A 23,307-nucleotide genomic window follows, 5' to 3' on the forward strand; every position below is an offset into this window, starting at 1 on the left:
TTATCTGAGAACCAGTTCCTCAAGGTCTTTCTTCCTGTCTTGTTTTAAATTGTTCAGGAGAGGGGCAAATTTAGTTATTGGAAAATCATAGTTTATTCGTTTTTATAATTGCATATAAAAATATCCTGACAAGTGTGAAGTTTCCACAGTCAGTGATGATTTGGGGAGCCATGTCATCTGCTGGTGATGGTCCATTGTATTTTATCAAGTCAAAAGTCAGCCCAGCCCTCTAGCAAGATATTCTAGAGCACTTCATACTTCCGTCTGCTGACCAGCTTTATGGAGATGCTGATTTATTTTCCAGCAGGACTTGGCACCCGCCCACGCTGCCAAAACTACCATACCTGGTTTAATGATCATGGTATCACTGTGCTTGATTGGCCAGCAAACTCGCCTGACCTAAACCATATAGAGAATCTGTGGGGTGTTGCCAAGAGGAAGATAAGAGTCGCCAGATCCAATGATGCAGAAGAGCTGAAGGCCACTATCAAAGAAACCTGGGCTTCCATAACACCTCAGCAGTGCCACAGGCTGATCGCCTCCATGCCACGCCGCATTGATGCAATAATTCATGCAAAAGGAGCCCTGACCAAGTATTGAGTCCATACTATACTGTACATGGACATGCTTTTCAGTAAGCCAACATGTCTTTATTAAAAATCTTTTTTTTAATTGGTCTTATGTAATATTCAAATTTTGTGACATCCTAAATTTTGGGTTTTCACTAGCTGTAAGCCATGATCATCAAAATTAAAAGAAAGAAATTCTTGAAATATATATCACTCTGTGTGTAAGCCTCTATATAAAATATATATAAAATATATGAGTTTCACTTTTTAAACAGAATTACTGAAATAAATTGTACCTTTTGACGATATTCTAATTTTATGAGATGCACCTCTGCACTTTGTACGCCGTATACCCATAAACCCTGGGGCTAAACTCTGAATTCCGTACATAGCTCACCTCTAAACTCTGCACTGAGCATAGCACACCCTTAAACCCTGCACTCTGTACTCAGGGCACCCTTGAACTCTGCAACATGTATGTAACATACTCCTGAATAATAAAATAGTAGATTCATAGTCATACAGATACAACTGGCACTTTGAGAGAAACCATTCTGGTGATGCAGCCTGTCATGAAATTGAGTTTCACACCCCTGATAGATGTAATCTTTTATTTTGCCTTTAGTACCACTAAATTGTAGAGAAGCTTTACTTACAAGGTGTTTTAAAGTGGTTGTAAACCCTCCCCCACAACTTTTTCCCATGTAAATCAACATAAAAAACCCTAATGAACACTGCTTGTAGATATCTCCTTACTTACTTAGCATTGTTGTAATCCTTTTTGTTCTTTAGAATGAAGTCACTGAGCATGCCCAGATCTCCCCTGATTTACGGCACACTCTCTATGTGCTTATCTATCTGTTATCAGGACTTCCTAAGGCACAACACTGAACTCCCAGGAGGCTGCAGAATCATTCAGAGCTTCCTCCTACACACCATGTGGCCATGTGATATGACATGCAGTGTAAACTTGGCCATTACTGCAGTCTTATCAGCTGAAGCTGATAAGACTGACAAAGGCAAACATTAGAAATCGGCACAAGTAAATACTATGAAATAAAACAAGTCAGCTATGAACAGGGAAGCAGGGTTGCCATAGAAACGTTGGATTGAGAAGGAGGCTTGGTTAACAGTACAGGAAGTGCTCAATGTAAGGGCGGGAAATATACTCCACTGTGGACTCAGAAAACAATACTTAAGATGGCGCTGCCTAACCCCTGGAAACAAGTTTTTTTAAGTTTCTTTAAACAGTAAGTAATATGCGATTTGGGCTGGATTACAGTGGCTATAGTTTGATAATTACTTATTATAATGGACTAAATGAAAAGAAGCATCAGAGTGGGAGAGTTTACTTACTCTTTAAGGCTGAGGGCCTCTTTTCTTCTCAAGGTGGTTTCTTCTATCCACTTTAACAAGCACATTGTTGTCCATCTATCTGTCCTGCTCTTACACATGCTAAGGAAATTTTCCTTTATTGTCTGGATGTGGTACATATTGTTTATCTTTCAGCTACAGCCCTCTTACATTGGGGACAGTCTGCTTCTCATTCCAGACTTCCGCTAGCTAAAGCAAAATGAAACTTCATGAAAAAAAAAAATTCATAAACTAACCCCTTTTGCTGGTTTATGCCATAATGTGCCATTATGACAGATTTACCTGCTCTCCAATGCTGCACTCCCATTTTCTCTCAAACTTCTTTCCGGTTTCTCCCTGTTCAGCAGGTTTACCACTAGGGTCTCTTTTGTCATAAAAACCCTACCTGTCTGATTTTTTTTTATATTTTGAGGTTATTGGCGCTTTAACTTTTGGCCTTCTGTCACATTCGTTGGGTTTACCAGGTGTTTTTTCAGGACGGCTTCAATCATAAGGTTCTACAGGCAACTCTGTAGGCTTTTTTGAGCCCCTTCTGTTAACCTGCTTTTTTTTTCCTTGTGGGTCTTTTAGCTTTTTGTTTGCCGTGTCAACCCCTGAACTGGACTAACTTTTGGATGTTCCAGTTTTTCAGGATACTATCCTGTATATGGCTAGAAAAAAAATGTTTTATCTTATCTGTAAAATCCTTTTCATGAAGTATATGATTGGATACCCGCTCCCCGCTTGCCAGTGTCCAATTCTCCTGAAAGTGGCAGTATAACCCAGTGTTTCAGAATACTACTGTATCCACTGTCCTGTAATGTACTCCAAGACATTTGACAAGTAGGATATTTTACAAAGGATACAATTTTACATGTAGGATAAACATCCTATTTTTTATCTATGGGGATAGGTGTGTGTGGCTAATGTGAGCTAAATAATATGAGGTGGTTTAGGTGCTCAGATGCTCTTAAAGTTGAATTCCATGAATTAAGCTACTTTTGTAAAAACTGCAGGCATACCATGAATTAAGTCTAATGAGGTGCATGCCTACTTGTAGACTTATCTCTATTATTCACATCTGACAGGTTTATTGTGCTCCAGGAAGCTAACTCCTAGAGCTCCAAAGCTGCTACTTGTGGTCTCAGTTCCTTCAAGAGCAAATTGCTGGAACTGCAATACCCACCCCTCCCTGCATTCTACCCATTCACAGAATCCTTTGTTTAATGTGAACTCATTCATGAAATACAAATGGGCAGCAGAGGGGGGGGGGGGGGGGCATAGTTGCCTTTGTGGGCTTCTTTCCTCTCAAAGCTAGAGTGTAAGTGCAATAAACCTGTAATTTTTAAGTAATCAAGATAAGTCCCGGAGATCATATGCACCTTAAAGTAAAGTACACACTATGAGAAAATGCGGTCACAAGCCGATTTCAGAGCTTCCTCTGGCAGGTAGCAGTGCAACACGCGTTTCTGCTCTTATTCCAAGTGCCACATAGTAAGCTCTTACTTGTCAGTGTACAACAGTACAGTGCGGTGGCATCATGTGGTGCCAAGTGTGTTGCAGAAAAATACATACTGTACATGCTGCATATTATAATATGCATTTTTACACATGTGCTGCGGTATGAGCAAACATATACAAACCAATTGTTTTCTATGCATTTATCCAGTGCTGACAGTGTGAAAGAGCCCTTAGTAAAGTTCATATATCTTGAGGACACTCTCCTTTGTGTCACACTCAAAAGTGATAACACAAGCTTATAAATCCTGCTGTCTGGGGACTTTCTTGTTCCTGCAATGTGATACAGTGACCAGCTCACACACACACACATTCTCCACTTCCTGCTTCTCAGCTGTCTTCCTATTTGGTCACATGTCACCCAGTCATGTGACTCAGTGCTCTTAAAGGAACTGATAGACAAGGGACAAAAAAGAAGCTGGAGTGTGAGAGAGGTGAGTACTGTGCACTGTGATTCCTGACACTGAAATGAATGGTCTCTGCTCATTATGGACATTTGAGATTTGTTATATCTGACACTAAGGACTGCAACTGGCTCATGCACCACTACTTTGCAGTGCTGCATACAGTTCTTATAGCTTCCATTAGATATATACTGTGTATATGGCTGTTTTTATTGCCTCTAATTTATGTAGCACAGCATGATTCATTTGCCTTTACCTCTGTATGTTTATTTTACACTATGTTAATCACCGAGAGCCATTGATAAGCCACCTGTGATCTATACATTGTGAATCGTATACCTGGGTCTTTGTCATCATTTTCCGGTGTCAGTATGTAATAACCAGCTTACATACACTTTATTTATATATGGAGAGAAGCCCCGCTGGATATTTGTGCTCTATACGATTGTTATTTTAATAAGTCATCAACAAACCTAGGAAGTTATTTCCTAATCCATATGAAAACGGAGGACTAGCTATATAATTCCTTATCTATCTATCTATCTATCTATCTATCTATCTATCTATCTATCTATCTATCTATCTATCTATCTATCTATCTGTTGAGATTGCATATAATAAGTAAAGGCAGATAATCTGCTATTTGTTGGATATACAAAGTATTGAAATTGCTTTGTTAAATGCTGCAATTATATATTCATATATATCACAGTGATACAGTAGATACTAGAGATGTGCAGGACAAAACAATGTGTTTAGTTTCAGATTCATTTGTTAAGCTAATCATTTTGTTCCATCATATTTATTCCAAAAAAATGTTGTGTTTTTTTGGGAAATTGTTTCAGAAGATTGGCTATATGTGTTTTAACATGTTTTTTTTTTTTAAACACATTTTTTATTGAGCATATTGAAATTTTACATCACATACATCAAGTATTAGGTTGGCATTTATGGCATTAAAAACATAGGACTGTCTCTTCACTATAATAAATTCAATATTTGCTAAGATTAGGTCTCCTAGACTCTCCTTTAAGTCCTCCAACCACATCTGCGCTCTCTTTTTTTTTTTTTAACACAATGTCAGAAACCGTCAACATCAACCATAAGGACAAAATTCCAAACATAGAAATAAGTACACCCCCCTCCCCTTCTCCAGTTTTAATCTCTCCAGTTTATTGTATGCAGTCTCTCGTCCACCATGGTACACTTTCTCGCCTTTTCCTTTTTTATAACTATTCCCCAGTGTTCCCTTCCCCATCCTCCTCTAGGGTATTTTTGGAGTCGATCCACCTAAACCATACCTTCCTGAACTTTTTGGGGGCGCCCCTTGCTTCATACATCATCTTGTAAAGAGGTACATCTGCATTTATTATCTTCACCCACATTCCCAGGGTGAGTTGTTCATCATGAATCCATCTTCGGGCGATCAATTTCCTCACTCTGACTCCTCACACCGCAGGGGGAGCATATATTTGTCAGGGCAAAATGCTCAGATATGAACTCGGTCACCTTGGACCTCAGAGGTCTTCCCATATCATGTGTATAAACGTTCCTTCTGCTCCCTTACACTTATGGCACTCTGCAGTCTCTCTCCTTTGCATTCTAAATTGTCTGGTTGGTGTATAATACACCTGGTGTAGATATCGACGCTGTATCATTCAATCTGTGGAGGAGATAACCGAGCCAAAGTATGTATCCAGCACCTCCTGCCACAGTTCCTCAGTCAATTCTGGTATAACCTCTTTCTGTTGGTATCTAGTCCAAGCAGTTGGGTCAGGGCCTCCCAGCCCTATTTCTCTGTAGTATCTGGATATACACGTACATTTAGTTGGTTCAGGGTCAATCAGGACCCTTTCTAAAGCAGTGTTTTGGACCCGAACTTCCCCTCTCCCAAACTGGGCCAGCGCTGCGGGGCACAGCTGATCATATCTGAATTGCCAAGTTTTAGTTATGCTGAACTGCTCCTGCAATTGTGAAAAGGAGGACAGCCTGCCATCTTGGTATATATGGTGTAGATATTTCACCCCATATTTGGCTCATCTATACCCATCTTCTATTTTACAGAACTCATTTAGGGATTTATTTCACCACAAAGGACAATTAGGTGACATTCATTAAGGATCATCCGCCATTCTCTGCGCACATAGGCAAAACACCCTACCTAGGAGCACCATTACAGACCCCACCTTCCTCCCCATTATCCCCTTCCTGAACAACATATTCAATAGGGTTTCCTGCGACGTAGCCACCCCGTTTCCAGTAAAGTAGGGGTGTTAGGGACCCTGGGGAAACATCGCCAATGTAAAAATGTTAATTGAGGCACAAAGAATCTTAGATCTGGCATAGCTAACCCCCCCCCCCCCCCCCCTGATTGTTACAGGTAGCTTCAGTACTGCCAGAGAGATCCTGGGGGCAAAAATGCCACCACAATAGAGTCTATGTTCCTGAACACCTTCACTGAGACATACACAGGCGAATTTGAGAGAATGTACAGCAGCTTAGGAAGAAAAATCATTTTAAATAGATTTATGCAACCCATCACCATCAGTGGCATGTTTCGCCATCTCTGTACTCTCTCCTGAAGTGCCCCTATCACCGGTCTCAGATTAAGGTCCAGGAACCTGGAGAGAGGGAGTTTGGACCAACTGATATGAAAACCAGAATAATCTACAAACTCCTGTATCAATTGAAAAGACGTGGGCAACGAAAAACCGGGATCTTGCAGATAAAGGAGCAGGTCATCGGCATAAAGGGAGACATGTTCCTCTATCCCTCCGACCCTAAGTCTAGTCATATGAGCACTGTCTCTCAGTTTAGCCGCCAAGGGCTCTATGGCTAGGGCAACACAAAAGAGGAGACAACAGGCATCGCTGTCTGGTCCCTCAGAGAACAGGGAAGGGTTTAGATATGATCCCATTTACTATCACTCTAATAAATGGTTCTGTGTATAACAATTTCACCCATGATATAAATACAGGCCCAAATCCCATTGTCTCCAGGAGACTGAACAGGTAACCCCACTCAACCGAATCAAAGGCCTTCTTGGCGTCTAAAGAGGCTACTACTCTCTTCTCAGAATTGTCATGCACAGTTTACAAGTTAACAAAAAGTCTCCTGATATTCATTTGCGCACATCTCCCCTTTTATAAAACCAGTCTGATCTGGATTAACTAGTTTCAAAATTACTGTTTGTAACCTCCCCGCCATAACGTTTGCAAGAATGTTAGTGTCGATGTTCCTCAACGAGATAGGTCGATAGGATTCACATTCTTTAGGATCCTTTCCCCCTTTATGTAAGACCACTAGGGCCTCTCTCGTAGAGGGAGGATGTCTGCCCTCTATCCTAGCAGCTGTGAACACTGGGAGGAGACGAGGTGCAAGCCCACTCCCAAGGGTGTGATACCATTCCGAGGGTATTCCATTAAGGCCCGGAGATTTCCGAAGAGCCAAGGAAGAGATTGCTCCCTCCACCTCCTCTATAGTAATGTCTGCTTCCAGGGTATTACAGTCCTAGCTCTTCAGCCGAGGCAAGTCAATATCGTTCAGATAATTTGTCAGAATATTTCCCCCCGGAGGGGCACATGTTTTCAATTTCGGCTAGTACGGTGTCTATTCTGGACAGCGTCTTATGCGTCTCAGAGTAACAAGAGTATTCCCTGATGTTCAGATGCCTAACACGCCATACCCGGTGGCACGCCCAGCCTATCCAGTGCTGGATCCGCCACCGCATTCAGGTCTCCCAGAATGAAAATCATCCCCTCCGCTATTCCATAGACAGTGTGTAGCATGTCATCCAAACAAGATAAGGAGAAGGGAGGGGGTACATATAAATTCACAAATGTCAGAAATCTATTGTGAACTTTTATCACTACTTTCCAAGACAATACTCTATTGCCATGTACACACAATCAGACTTTCCAGCAGACTATGTCCGGCGGAATTTTGGCGGAGGTCCGATGGACTTTCGGAATGAGCGGACTTGTGCACACACGAACGGACTTTCCGGCAGACAAGGTCTGACGGATTTTCGGCGGAGTTCCGGCTGACTTTCAGAATGAATGGACTTGCCCACACACAAACTAAAGTCTGTTCATTTCGAATGTGATTCCAGGTACAATAGGACTAGAAAGGTAAGTCAATCTCGCAGCTTTCATCTGCGAAATTGACACCTTGCAAGCCCCGTCACCTGGTATGGATTTTAAGAGGAACCCCCTACGTGGGAACCCCATACTCATTCACATAGGGTGAGCGGCCGGGATCTGGGGCCGTCTTATTAAAGCCCCCCCGCCCGCAGACACCGACAACAAACGGCCAGGGTTGTCGTGAAGAGGCCCTTGTCCTCATCAACATGGGGACAAGGTGCTTTGGGGTGGGGGGGCTGCAGGTCGCCCCCCTTCCCCAAAGCACCCACCCCCATGTTGAGGGCATGCGGCCTGGTACGGTTCAGGAGGGGGGGGCTCTCGCTCGTCCCCACCCCCTTTCCTGACAGGCCGGGCTGCGTGCTCTGATAAGGGTCTGGTATGGACTTTGGGGGGACCCCCATGCCGTTTTTTCGGCGTAGGGGGTTCTGCTTAAATTCCATACCAGACCTAAGGGACATTGGTACCTATCTCTTGCGCTCGCTGCAATAGAAAAAAAATTTTTTCCGATTGCAGCGAGCGTGAGATGTACAGTATCCTGCAGCCGCGAACCTGCGAGATAGTATCATGCTGGAAACATTCTTGCGGGCAGGTGCTGTAGCTGCCCTTGCGTCGTATTTGGTCCGTCAGACCAGCATACGAGTGGGCTTCCCAATAGGAACTGGGTCCTGCGGACTTCTGGCGGGAAGGGTCTACAGAGGAAGTGGCTGGAACAGGGTTCTTCTTTGTCCTGCTGGTCTTCTTTTCGCTCTTCCCCATCATCGAGGAGTTGGATGTCGCTTCAGGAGTTCCTAGGCGGCTTCCTTCTGGTTCCTCAATGTCATCGCTCTTTTTGTAACCTTGGCAAAGGCTCTAGCATCTACTGCCTGGAGGTAGTAATGCGGATTGGGGGGGGGGAGGGAAGACCACAATGTCGTTCCCTGTGGGGGCTAAGCCTCTGCCCAATAGCGGGAAGTAAGTGAAGCTGAATTGAATCAACGATCCTACAAGACCAAGCAGAGGGTACCCCACAAGGACCAAATGGCTTGGATAGATTCAAGTGGTTCCCAACGTCCTAGATGTGAAGCAGAGACACCCCTAAAGGCTATAGTCGATACTACACTTGATCTTAGCCAAAAGGCCTAGAAGTGCTGTGATAGCTAGGCAGAGAACCAGGATAGAGCAGAATCTTGTAGGCCCAGGGAATATAGTTTATTGAGGAGTGGGTGGTCAACAGTATCAAAGGCCGCAGAGAGGTCAAGTAGTAGGAGTATGGAGTACTGGCTGTTGGCTTTAGCAGTTAGTAAATCGTTAGAGAGTTTTAGTAAGGCAGTTTGGAGTGTTGCAAGCGAAAGTCAGACTGTAAGGGGTCAAGAAGGTTATTTTCAGGTAGGAGCTAAGACAGTTGTAGACTAAGCACTCTAGAAGTTTAGAGGTGAATGGGAGCAATGTGATGGGTTGTTCAGGTTGGTGGGGTCCAGTGAGGGCTTTTTAATTATGGGAGCAATCTGTGCATGTTTTAGAGGGGTGGGGAAGGTGCCACTAGAGAGGGAGAGATTGAAGATGTGAGTGAGGGAGCACAGGATAGAAGAAGAGGGTGTCATGGTTATGCCGTAATGTTTGTCTGTCAGCTTACCTCTCTGTGTGTTCAGATTAAGAGGCCAGCCACTCTCACCTGGCTGCTTAAAGTGGTGTTCCCATCTTAAAAAAAAAAATTTAAAAGTCAACAGCTACAAATACTGCAGCTGCTGACATTTAATAATTGGACACTTACCTGTTCCAGGGTTCAGTAATATGAGGGATTGAAGCCCCGCTTCTCTCCCCCTCCATTCGGCGGTGCCGGAATTGTAACTGTGGGCGCCTGGCTGCGGCTTCACAGCCGGGCACGCACTGGGCATGCGTGATCGGCGCTGCACGCCGTGATTGGCCGCGCAATCATCTGGGACCTGTCACAAGTCGCAGATGATTGACAAGAGGCAGGGGGCGGAGCTGAGCCCTTCCTGCGCCAATGGGAAATGAAGTCAAGAGCCCAGGCACTGAAGAAGGCAAACTACGAGGGACCCCCTAGCAACAGCCATTTAGAGGTGAGTAAAAAAAAACTTTTCCAAATGTTTTTTTTTAATTTAATTTTTTTAGGCACACTCATGAATTTAAATTTTTTTTGAATGGAACACCATTTTAAGTAATCTCTCCTCAAAGCATGGCTCCACCCCAGCCCCTATCAGGGAACTCTATATTAACCTGTGCACTGCAAGCCAGCTCTGCTGATCGATATTGTGTGATTTGGCTTCCGTGTGCACATTGCTCTGTGTCCTACATCTGATCCTGTTTACCGTTCTTGGCTTGTTCTTGACTACTTGGCCCTGACCTTTTGGCATGTCTATCCTTGTCTGCTAGTCACCCTGACCTTTGGCTTATCTCCTTACTATCCCTTGTTGTACTGGGGTGCTGCTTTCTCTCTATCCTCCTGTAGCCTATCATGAGCTGGGAAACCCTGGGGGCCGTGACCTGGAGTCAGTTGCAGCGCAGTCCATCCTCGCCACTAGAGGCTCTGGTGAACACCTGCTGGCTCTTAGACTCCGTGCCCTGGGGAATCTTATGCTCTATCTCCCAGTGGGATCCGTGTTGGTGCTCCAGTGGACCTGCCTTCCTGAACTACCCAGAGTTCCTTCCGCAGCAGTCAGCCGTAAGTCCACTACCTTAGCGGGGCACTCCTGAATCCAACAGTGTGCATCTGTCACCTGGACTCAGATGACCTGACAGAGGGTGACCGTAGTAGTTGTGCGGGAACAGGATCGAAGGGACAATTGGTTAGGTGGGTATATGAGAAAAGTTTTGTAACCTCTTCAGTAGTAGCCAATTCAAAAGAGGAGAGTGTTGAATGTGCTGTTGGGCAAGCTATGTTGGGTGGGGAAGATGTACGCACAGTGGAGGTGTCCTCACGAATTGCATCAATCTTGTCTTTGAAGTGATCGGCAATCTCTTGGGCAGTGAGATGCGTTAGTGGGTAGAGGGGGTGGGGGATGAAAACAGAGAGGTAAAGGTTGAGAAGAGCCGATAAGGGCTTGATGACAAGGTATTAATAAGAGAGACAAAGTAGGCTTGTTTGGCAGCATGGAGGCAGGCATTGTATTTTAGAAGGGCAGATTTATATAGGTTGAAGTCTTGCAGTCATTTGGTTTTATGCCACAGTCGTTCAAGAGCAATGTCTCTTGAGATTTCTAGTATTGTCAGTTTGCCATGGTTGTAATGGTCGGGGCCTGATTCTGCGTATGGTTAGAGGAGTGAGTTCATCAAGTGATGATGAGTGTGAACTGTTGTAGACAGAGGTGGCCAGATCAGATCAGGACAGGACAGGGGAGAGGTTATGTCATATAGGTGGTCAGTAGCAGAATAGAGAAGAGAAGGGTTAAATTGGCGAAGGTTTCTACAAGTAATTGTTTGCTGCTTGGAGGGATGGGTGGTTGGAGGCAAGGATACGGTGAAACTAATGAGGTTGTGTTCAGAGAGACGAAAGGGGGTGTTGGTGAGGTTGCCAGGGTTGCAGAGATGGGAGAATACAAGGTCAAGGGTATTACCATTGGCGTGAGTGGAAGTATGTGTCCATTGGGTTAGGTCAAACGATGAGGTTAAGTCGAGAAGGATGTATGCCTTTACACACACATGAACTTTAATGGCATCCCAGTCTTAAGCATACAAGCGATTGGATTTTCTGATGTGAAACGTGTGATGACAGGCCCTTGGCGGAAAATCCGATTGTACGCTCCATCGGACATTTGTAGTCGGAATTTACGCGGACAAATGTTGGATAGCAGATTTTAAAATTTTCCACGGACAAATGTCTGTTGTCGGATTTTCCAAGTGTGTGTACACAAGTCCAAAGTTCAAACACGCATGCTCAGAAGCAAGGACAAGCCAGAAGTGGTCGGTCTTGTAAACTAACGTTCATAATGGAGAATTAACATTCGTGATGTGGCAAATTATGAAATCTCAAAATGCAGCGCACATTCTCTTCTTCTTTAACCACTTGCTTACTGGGCACTTAAACCCCCCTCAGTCCCAGACCAATTTTCAGCTTTCAGTGCTCTCACATTTTGAATGACAATTACTCAGTCATGCAACACTGTAACCAAATGATTTTTTTGTCATTTTCTTCATACCAATAGAGCTTTCTTTTGGTGGTATTTGATCACCTCTCGGTTTTTTATTTTCTGCGCTATAAATGAAAAAAGACCGAAAATTTCGAAAATAAATGAATTTTTCTTCGTTTCTGTGACAAAATTTAGCAAATTAGCAATTTTTCTTCATAAATTTTGGCCACAATTTATACTACTACACATCTTTGGTAAAAATAACCCAAATTTTTGCTTATTATATGATCTGTGTGAAATTTATAGAGTCTACAAGCTATGGTGCAAATCATAAAGATTTGCAAAAAAAGATCACATCTGATGTACTAAGGCCTATCTCCATTCTTGAGACCCTAACAAGCCAGGAAAGTACAAATGCCCCCCAAATTACCCCTTTTTGGAAAGTAGACATTCCAATGTATTTAGTAAGAGGCATGGTTAGTTATTTTAAGTTGTCATTTTTTCCCATAATTCTTTGCAAAATTACGATTTTTTTTTTTTTCCCCCCACAAAATTTTCATTGTAATAGCTTATTTCTCCCACACGGAATGTGCATACCACAAATAACACCCCAAAATACATTCTCCTACTCCTCCTGAGTATAACGATACCACATGTGTGAGACTTTTACACAGCCTGGCCACATACAGAGGCCTAATTTTGAAGTAGCACCTTCAGGCATTCTAAGAGCATAAATTACACATTTCATTTCTCAACCACCTATTACAGTTTTGAAGGCCCTGGAACACCAGGGCAATGGAAACGTCCAGAAAATTACCCCATTTTGGAAAGCTAACACCCCAACGTATAATCTATAAGGCATAATGAGTCTTTTCAATGGTTCATTTTTTTCCAGAAGTTTTCGGAAAATGTGGAAAAAAATGAAAACGCATTTTTTTTTACACAAAGTTGTCCGTTTATAAGATATTTCCAACGCATAGCATTTACATAGCAAAAATAACACCCCAAAATACGTTCTACTCCTCCTCCTGAGTATAACGATACCACATGTGTGAGACTTTTACACAGCCTGACCACATACAGAGGCCTAATTTTGAAGTAGCACCTTCAGGCATTCTAAGAGCATAAATTACACATTTCATTTCTCAACCACCTATTACAGTTTTGAAGGCCCTGGAACACCAGGGCAATGGAAACGTCCAGAAAATGACCCCATTTTGGAAAGCTAACACCCCAACGTATAATCTATGAGGCATAATGAGTCTTTTCAATGGTTCATTTTTTTCCAGAAGTTTTTGGAAAATGTGGAAAAAAATGAAAACGCATTTTTTTTTACACAAAGTTGTCCGTTTATAAGATATTTCCAACACATAGCATTTACATAGTAAAAATAACACCCCAAAATACATTCTACTACTCCTCCTGAGTATAACGATACCACATGTGTGAGACGTTTATACAGCCTGGCCACATACAGAGGCGCAACATGCAAGAAACACCGTCGGCGTTCCAGGGACACATAGCCTGCACATACCAAGAATTACACCCCCAAATACATTATGCTGAGCAAAGGGTAAAGAAAAGATTACCTGTGGTTTTAGAAGCGCAGTTGTCCACAGGAGGATATCACTGGTCCAGGCAGCAGGCAGGGACTTGGTCAGCAACAGCGAACACAGTTTTTCAGGCAGCAGGCAGGGATACTGTCCATATTACAGTCCAGGGTTAGTGCAGAGATGTCAGCAGTGCCAAAAATATTGGTCCTGGTAGTAGGCAGGTCCTTGTGGTGTGGTCAGTGCGGCATGATGGCAGTAAGTCCTACAGGCAGCAGACAGAAGTAGAGCCTCGTTCAGGACAGAATGGGGATAGGGGTAGAGGCTTCTCCCTCCCAAATCTCTTTGAAGCCTCCGAGTCTCCAGACCCTAATCTAGGAATAAGAAAACAAAGAAAATTGTTTTCTTCTTCCAGAAAAACTATACTGGAGCCCCTCACATATGTGAGACCCCGTGTTGAATCCCACTAGTCCAGTTGCAGAATACAAGATCAGTCCAAGAGGCAGGCAAATATCGTGGTCAAACAGTCCAAGGTCAGTTCCAGATCAGGCAGAGATATATACAGAATCGTTAGACAGAAGCATGGTCGAATAACAGTCCAGGGCCAGTTCCAGATCAGGCAGAGGTATGTACAGAATCGTTAGGCAGAAGCGTGGTCGAATAACAGTCCAGGGTCGGTTCCAGATCAGGCAGCGGTATGTACAGAATCGGCAGGCATAAGAGTGGTCAAATAACAAGCCAGGGTCAGTTACAAAGCAGGCAGTGGCATAAGGGGTGTGAAGGTGTATGAGGGCAGGAACTGAGGATTATGTTTACCATACTTCACTAAAAATTTATTGAAGTATGGTAACGCCGAAAACAGTCGCCTATACAGAGGCCTGGTTGGGAAGGACATTGTGCACAATAATAAGATGTGTCTCTTCTGACTCCTGCTTTGGTACACACCTTACATCTTTTTTGGCGTCTTTTGCCTGTTGGTGTGGGGGGAATTTTATCCGGAAAGTGGCGCTCGGAGAGTCGACTAACAACGTCTGATCTGATATTTTCTGGTGGGCCGTTTGGGAAAATAAGGGCTGTGAAAACTTCCTCCTGGTAGCCAAAGAAACGTTTGGGGTTTTGGGTGGCGTTGCGGTAAATTACATATGAATTATAAATGGCCAATTGAAAAAAATAAATTGTTACTTTTTTGTACCAATGATATGTCCGTCTTGTGACCAGATATGGTTCCATCATTTGGTCGTTGAAGTCGACTCCTCCCATGAACAAATTATACTCGGAAATACATTTGGGTTTCTTTACGGGGCCATTCCTTCTGGGGATTTCCACGAAGGTATCGTTGTGGATAGAAGACAACATATACACATCCCTTCTGTCCCTCCACTTCACTGCCAGAACCTCCTTGTTTCTTAGACTTGCGGTTTCTCCTTTCCGCAGCTTCTTGTTCACCAGACTTTGAGGAAAGCCCTTCCGATTCTTTTTTACAGTGCCACATGCTGGCGTCTTCTTCCGGTGAAGGTTGTGGAACAGGGGCAGAGATGTGTAGAAGTTATCTACATAGAGGTGGTAGCCTTTATCCAGTAGGGGGTATATGAGGTCCCAAACAATTTTTCCGCTGGATCCCAAATAGTCCAGACAATTAGGGGGCTGTAGCTGGGTGTCCTTCCCTTCATACACCTTGAAGGAATATGTGTACCCTGTGGCTCGGTCACATAATTTGTAGACCTTCACCCCATAGCGGGCCCTTTTGCTGGGCATAAATTGCTTCATCCTAAGCCTGCCACTAAATTTAATAAGGGACTCATCCACACATATGTGTTGGTCCGGGGTAAACAATTTGGGGAATATTTCAGAAAAATAATTTAGTATTGGTCGAATTTTGTAAAGGCAGTCATAATTTGGATCATTTCGTGGAAGGCATTGGGAATTGTCACTGAAATGTAAGAACCTCAGGATCATCTGATATCTGGTTCTGGGCATTACCGCAGAGAAGAGCGGTGAGTGGTGGAGGGGGTGGGTTGACCAGTAGGTACGTAATTGTTTTTTTTTGTTGAGTCCAGTATTAAATGTGAGGCCTAAAAAAAGCTTGAACTCCTCCACCGTTAGGTCTCTCCATTCGTAGGGACGGGCATAATAGGAGGTCGGATTTTGAAAAATAAATTGTTGTGCATACAGGTTGCACTGGGCCACAATTGATGCCAACATGTCCTCCGTAAAAATTAAATTAAAAAAATCGATAGGGCTAAAATTCTCCGTGTCCACCTGGACTCCTGGCTGGGCGGTGAAAGGGGGAACATTGGCCTCTCCTGAATTAGGAGGAAGCCACAAGGGGTTCTGAAGGGCATAGGGAAGGCCAGCATGGCTCCTAACCCTTTGGGGCTGAGATGACACCCCACTGGTACTTGGCCTTTCTTGCTGGGGCACTGCGGTGCTGGTGGACGGCATTGTGGTGCTGGTGGACAGCACTGCGGTGCTGGTGGACGGCACTGCCTCACTAGAACGCCTTCGCTTGATGGGCCGGATATCTTCCTCCTCGGATTCATCAGTCAGTGTTTCACTGCTGAGGACTGGCTCATAAGTTACGTCGGCTTCAGAATCTGAATCCGAAAAGGAATCGGAAGAGGAGAGCTCCCCGTTGCTCTTGTCGGCCGCGGAAATAATTTGGTACGCCTCCTCAGCGGAAAAGACGCGTTTAGCCATGGTAGCACTGATGGGCACTGATGAGGTGGCACAGATGGGCGCTTTTGAGGTGGCACAGATGGGCGCTTTTGAGGTGGCACAAATGGACACTGATGGGTCGGCACAGATGTGCACTGATTTATTGCACAGATGTGCAGATTTATTGCACGGATGTGCACTGATGAAGCGGCAGATGGGCACTGCTGAGGCGGCAGAGATGGGCACTGCTGAGGCGGCACAGATGGGCACTGCTGAGGCGGCAGATGGGCACTGATGGGTCGGGACAGATGTGCACTGATTTATTGCACGGATGTGCACTGATTTATTGCACGGATGTGCACTGATGAGGTGGCAGATGGGCACTGCTGAGGCGGCAGATGGGCACTGCTGAGGCGGCAGAGATGGGCACTGCTGAGTCGGCAGATGGGCACTGATAGGTCGGCACAGATGTGCACTGATTTATTGCACGGATGTGCACTGATAAGGCGGCAGATGGGCACTGCTGAGGCGGCAGATGGGCACTGCTGAGGCGGCAGATGGGCACTGCTGAGGCGGCACAGATGGGCACTGCTGAGGCGGCACAGATGGGCACTGCTGAGGTGGCACAGATGGGCACTGCTTAGGCGGCACAGATGGGCACTGCTGAGGCACAGATGGGCACCGATTGGTACAGATGGGCACCTATTGGCACTGGCGGGCACTGGTGGGCACTGGCGGTGCACTGGCGGGCACTGGTGGTGCACAGATGGAGCACTGGCAGTGCACAGGTGGGCACTGGCGGTGCACAGGTGGGCACAGGTGGGCACAGGTGGGGTAGATCTGGGCACAGGTGGATCTGGGCACTGGCAGGGTTTATGAGTATTACTGGCACTTTTTATTTCTGACTGACTGGCAGAGAAGCTGACTCACTGTTCGCTGTCTCCTCACACGCTATCGCTGTGTGAGGAGACACATTCGGCAATGGGTGATGATCTCATTTGTTTACATTTGAGATCATCACCCATTGGAGGAGGCGATCGCGCTGTAAACGGCCGCTGTGATTGGCCGTTTACAGCGATCTGTGATTGGCTGTGTCCAGCGGACACGGCCAACACAGATTTTCCCCGATGCGCGCTCCCGATGCGCGCTCCCGGGAACTCTTAAAGGGGACGACGTCAATAGACGTAGTCCCGGAAATTGAGATCCGCGCTGTAGCCGTCATTTGACTATAGCGCGGATCTCAAGTGGTTAATGGGATAATAATGAAGCTGCTTTGCTGGTGATACTGATGGAGTTATTGCAAACAAATTTTCAAAAGTTTTTTTTTCTAGTGATATCAAGAATAATATTATTATTATTATTATTATTATTCTGGGGCAAGTTACCACAACACCATTATCCTGTAGTTTTTAAGATCAAAGATACAATGATGTTGGTGTCCCTTGTCAATTTTACAATATATTTTTTTTAAATGTAATTGCCTACTCCCAAACTGTAATTTGAAGTAAAACACATAGCCAAGTATTATTCTGCACAATTGTTTTTATTGTGCATTAAAAAAAAGAAAACAAATAACATTAGACATGCTATCTGCCAATAGGACTTAACCAAAAAGTGCATTCTATGCATCCAAAATATAGAAAATATAACAAATCAAATCATTATTATTCAACCAAAATATAAAATAAAAGCCTCATGAATGTGTCCTGCTTCTTAAATTTAGGGGGTCAACAGTGTCAAGAGTTGGTGAAAGCAGGGGTCTGTCATCCGGAGATAATTCCGAAAATCATCTGGATTATTCTCCTGGAGTTCCTGCAGCAAAGGCATATGACCTAATTGGTCACGATTGATAAAGCAACCAATTTTTGGTCCAAGGACTCCTCCTCCTCCTGTTCCTGGACTGGACTTGGGTCAAAGCAATAACTCCAAGGCCAATAATAAATAACACGTTATCTCCTCTGATTCTGCAACATGTCTGCTTGACGAAGGGCTGTTCAGAAATGAACTGAAAAGAGCAAACTGAAAAGCGTGAAATAAAAAGCGTGAATCAACACTCACCAAACTTATACTAACACAAAATTAGTAGAAGGAGCCCAAAGGGTGGTGCTAAAGAGCTGAAAAACCACGTAGTACGTCACTACGTTCATGTTTGTTGACTGATAATTTCTTGCCGTTTGTATGCAAGACAAAATCCAGGCACACGCTTTGGGACAAAAGTCTGAGGTTTTGTCTGCATGTGTACGAGGCTTTCATGTGTAAAAGGCTTTAGTCTGTAGGGTTAAATATTGAGTTGGCCCACCCTTTGCAGCTATGACAGCTTTAACTCTTCAGGGAAGGCTGTCCACAAGGTTTAGGAGTGTGTCTATGGGAATGTTTGACCATTCTTCTAGAAATGCATTTGTGAGGTCAGGTGCTGATGTTGGACTAGAAGGCCTGGCTTGTGGTCTCCACTCAAATTCATTCCAAAGGTGTTCTGTCGGGGTTGAGGTTGGGACTCTGTGCAGGCCAGTCATGTTCCTCCACCCCGAACTCGCTCATCCATGACTTCATGGACCTTGCTTTGTGCACTGGTGCGCAGTCATGTTGGAACAGGAAGAGGCGATTCCCAAACTGTTCCCTCAAAGTTGGGTGCGTAAAATTGTGCAAAATATCTTGGTATGCTGATGCCTTAAGAGTTCCCTTTACTGGAACTAAGAGGCCAAGACCAACCCCTGAAAACCATCCCACACCATCAAATCACCACCCCCCTCCACCATCACATCACCACCCCCCTCCATCAAATTATTTGGACCAGTGCACAAAGCAAAGTCCAAAAAGACATGGATGTGCGAGTTTGGGGTAGGGGGAACGTGACTGGCCTGACCTCAGCCTGATAGAACGCCTTGAATTATGAATTAGAGCGGGGACTGCAAGCCAGGCGTTCTCGTCCACATCAGTGCTTAACCTCACAAATGCACTTCTGGAAAAATGGTCAAATATTCCCATAGACACACTCCTAAACCTTGTGGACAGCCTTCCCAGAAGTGTTGAACTGTTATAGCTGCCAAGGGTGGGCCAACTCAATATTGAACACTACAGACTAAAGCACCATACACACTATTAGATTTTCTGCCGATTTTTGTCTTCAGATTTACCAAAACCATATAATACGAGGTCAAACCTTAGGAGTTTCAATTTGTATGCAATCAGGCAGGCCCCTGCACTACATGGTTTTGGTAAATCTGAAGACAAAAATCAGCAGAAAATCTGATAGTGTGTATGTGGCTTAAGACTGGGATGGCATTAAAGTATATGTGCGTTTAAAGGCAGGTGTCCAAATACCTTTGGCAATATAGTGTATCTTGGATACAGTTTCCCACACATGTACACTTGTGTGGACTATTTAGTCTGTGTGTGTTTTCATTTTTTTTAAGCAGTATTAACGTGAAAAGCAAAAAAAAAAAAAAAAAAAAAATATTAGAACTTTGTTGCAGATTCCTACCTTTTGTTATTCTGAAGAAATCCATGTGTGTTTGTCTGTATCCATGTGGGAAAGTGAGTCTACTGGGAATGGTTTCATAAATATCAATCAGCTGTGCATCCGCAGGTCTCTAAAGCTGCTTGGTCTGCATCCCTTTAAGCTGGCCATACACCTATAGATTATCTGCAGATTTTCTATGGTTAGATGGAAAAAGTGCAACAGATTTCTCCATGTTCGCTAAACTGTGTGGATGGAGTAATCTCCCACTTTTTCCATCTAACCACAGAAAATCTGCAGATAATCTATAGGTGTACGGCCAGCTTTAGATGTGAATTCCTATTGGGAGTATCTCACCAAAAATGAATTTTTTGTTGCAGGGGATGCCTGATATCTGACTTGTGCCTTAGTGCAGACTTCCCAGAAAATGAGTGATTCAATCACACAAGAAGGAAATTCTGTTTCTGGGGGGCTTTCTGTACACATTCTGTGTACAGAGCACCTCCAGGTAACCATATTGCATTGCATTTTCAGAAAATGACAGAGCTGCAGGTTGAAAAGGAAAGGTCATTTTTTAATAACATTCAATCACAATATGACTGGTGTCGCAATTGTATATGCTATATTATTTTTTCTTTGTTCGCTATTTCTTTTCCCCACAAAAGCAGAGTTACCCTTTTAATGTGACAGCTACATTAGTTCACCACTTGACCTAATGAAAATAAAGAAGAAAAATTGCTTTAAAAAAGAAAAAAGAAATCTAATACAGCCACCTGATCTGAGGATTGGGAAGATGCAATACATTGCATACATACTTGCAGCCCTGAAAGTCCGGACCTGAGGCTAGATGACAGCCTGGTTGAGAAAGTGGAATCCAAGAAGCTTTCAAGCTTGAGAAAGAGGCTTGGGTGGTCTTGACATGCATAGCTCTGTCCCCCTGACATACCAATGACTTCACTTCCAGTTTGCTCTGCATCCCTGAGAAGCACTTTGCCATCTTGTTGGTTTCCGATTCCTCATCTAAGGTGTCATCCAGCCTGACAGCTGGATTTTCCAGGCTGCAAGTTTTTGGAAGAGATTTCCCATCCCAGATGCATTGCATACAAAAAGTGTAATTTCTTCTTTCAGTTACGAATTTACTAGTGTTTCTCAGTACATTTAAAGAGGAAGTAAACCCTGATGGGTTTACTTCCTCTTTTTTTCCCTGCAAAGGTAAAGCATAATGGACTACTATGCATCGCATAGTAGCCCATTATGTGTCACTTACCTGACACAGGAGCCAGCGAAGTCGCCGCTGTCCCCTGTAGTCCGCCGCATCCATGTTGCTTGTGGCGTCTCGCAGCTCCGACGAATCACAGCGGTGCAACCGCGATGACGTCACTCCCGCGCATGCGCACGGGAGTCGCGCCTCGCAGCTCCGCCGCTGTCATACGGCGAAGCCGCGATGACGTCACTCCCGCGCATGCGCGCGGGAGTCGACAAATTTGGCAAATCCATTCTTGGATTTGCCGCATTTAGTGCGCCTGCGCGCCGCTGTCTACGGCGCATGCGCCGTAGACAGCGGTGCCCATTTTCGGGCAAATATCTCCTAAACCATATAGGTTTAGGAGATATTGCTTGGACCTACAGGTAAGCCTTAATCTAGGCTTACCTATAGGTCCAAGTTGTTTGGAAGGGTTTACTTCCTCTTTAATGTCTCACCTAATTTGGTGCCCCTGGTGTGTTTTCTTGGTCCTGCAGGTCTATCCATCCAGCCAGCGATTCTGCCCTGGTCTGAGGATTTAATGAGCCTGATTTTTACCTGTCACAATGTGAGCTATTTGTCTTTTCACCACAATAAATAATTGTGCAATGACCCAGCTGCAACTTAGTGGAGTTAAAAGAACAAAAAACAGTTCAGGGTTTGGCTAGAGATTAGTTCAGAGGATGCCCAAGCTCATCTTTAGCTTTTATTTGTCCATCTTCACATCTTATAAATGTGGGAGGTATGTTCTATAGTGATTACATTTTTAAAGAGCAGTGGAGTGAAAGGTGGTCCACTGTGGGAAGAATATTATTTTCTCTCAATGAAGCCATTCTATCATGTTTTCTGAACAACTGTCTACCCTCCATTTGACGCATGAATATCCTATCTTGGCACATAGTTCTTTAATTTTTCTCATCCAATTTGATGTCCTCTGCTTGTTCTTTTCTTTGTTGTGTCTTCCATCATGGCTATTGTTTTATAATGACGTTTTCTTATTTTCACATCTCTAGAGTGCTGGTCGTATTTGTAGACTATATTGGTATTTGGTTATATTTGAGTGTTTAATTTATTCTTTATTCGCGGATCTAATAGTTTACTATTCCAGTGTATTTGAGGTTTATCAGTATAGATCTTGGTCTGTTGCTTGGATGGAAGCATAGAGTCCACTGTATGCTGGTATAAAGGAGTTCATGGGTTTTAAATATGTTCCAACTATTTTTTGTTAAACATATGTATGTTTTGCTGTGAAACCATGGATTAAAAATGTTGTTCTTGTTCTATTTAGTGGCTGGTGCAGAAGCAGTATAGGATGCAGTGAGATGTGTCCAGGCTTGGGACTCTCATGACACTCTTCCCTAACTGCAGATATTTTGTTCAATAATCACTTTGAAAAATGTCTGTCCAGCGGCCATCTTCATTACGGGCAGATGATTCATGTAGCATTTCATTTCTGGAATCCATCTGTCCTTAGCTCAAGCATGCAGGTAGGAGGGCGTGCTTAGCTAAGTAAGCCCCCTCCGCCCGATAAAAGCAAAAAAATGGCCATGAAGTCTCCTGGGATATATGGCATCATTTTGGCATTAGCCAAAAACAAGCAAGAAACTGAATATATATAAAAACAAAGTTTTAAACAAGTACATATAATAGACCTTCCTTCCTATCTATTTACTAATGCCAGCAGCAGAAGTATTAAAAATAGTTAATGTTGATTAAGAGAGTTTAGTTGCTTTTTAACAGTAAATTCGCATTGGAGCAAAGCTTTTTGCCAATTATGTTGCCACCTTGTGGTGATAAAGATTATTACTTTTTTTCTAAAGAGAACATTACAATGTACTGTATTATTATAAGCATTTATTTAGGGCAGCATTTTATATAATGTACAATAACGCCAGTCCCTACCCTCAAAGAGCTTACAATCTAAGGTCCCTCTCCCACTTGCGCGCACACACACCAGTAAAAGTAAAGTAACATTTAACCGCTTGAGATCCGCACTATAGCCGAATGACAGCTACAGTGCAGACCTGCTTTGCCGGGACAACGTCAATAGATGCGCTCTGTGATCAGCGAGTCTATGAGACTCGCCTGATCATAGATCGGAGCAAGGGGTCGATCCCGACCTCTTACCATGTGATCAGCTGTCAGCCAATGACAGCTGATCATGTGATCACAACAGAGTCGGTAATTGGCTATGACAGCGCGAGGAGAAAAAAAAAAGGCGATCATCGGCGGCCGTGAGAGGGACTTCAGTCCCGATCACGGCCAAGTCATCAGTGCCCACCTGCCCCCTGCCAGTGCAACCTAATTAAAGTAAAAGTGCCACCCATCAGTACCACCCCTTAGTGCCCA

General features: G+C 44.0%; 1 protein-coding gene across 1 annotated transcript in view; it reads left to right on the plus strand.

Annotated features, from left to right (window-relative positions):
• The first annotated feature begins 3,761 nt into the window (after positions 1-3,761).
• GAA (alpha glucosidase) overlaps positions 3,762-23,307 on the plus strand; it is a 215,772-nt gene continuing 196,226 nt past the window's right edge. The window contains exon 1 of the mRNA XM_077459632.1: positions 3,762-3,874. The gene's annotated coding sequence lies outside the window, so the exon portion shown is untranslated. The remainder of the gene's footprint in view (positions 3,875-23,307) is intronic.

Source organism: Lithobates pipiens, unplaced genomic scaffold (genome assembly GCF_037356315.1).
Source record: "Lithobates pipiens isolate NorthernLeopardFrog02 unplaced genomic scaffold, aLitPip1_a1.2 Scaffold_28, whole genome shotgun sequence".
NCBI lineage: Eukaryota > Metazoa > Chordata > Amphibia > Anura > Ranidae > Lithobates > Lithobates pipiens.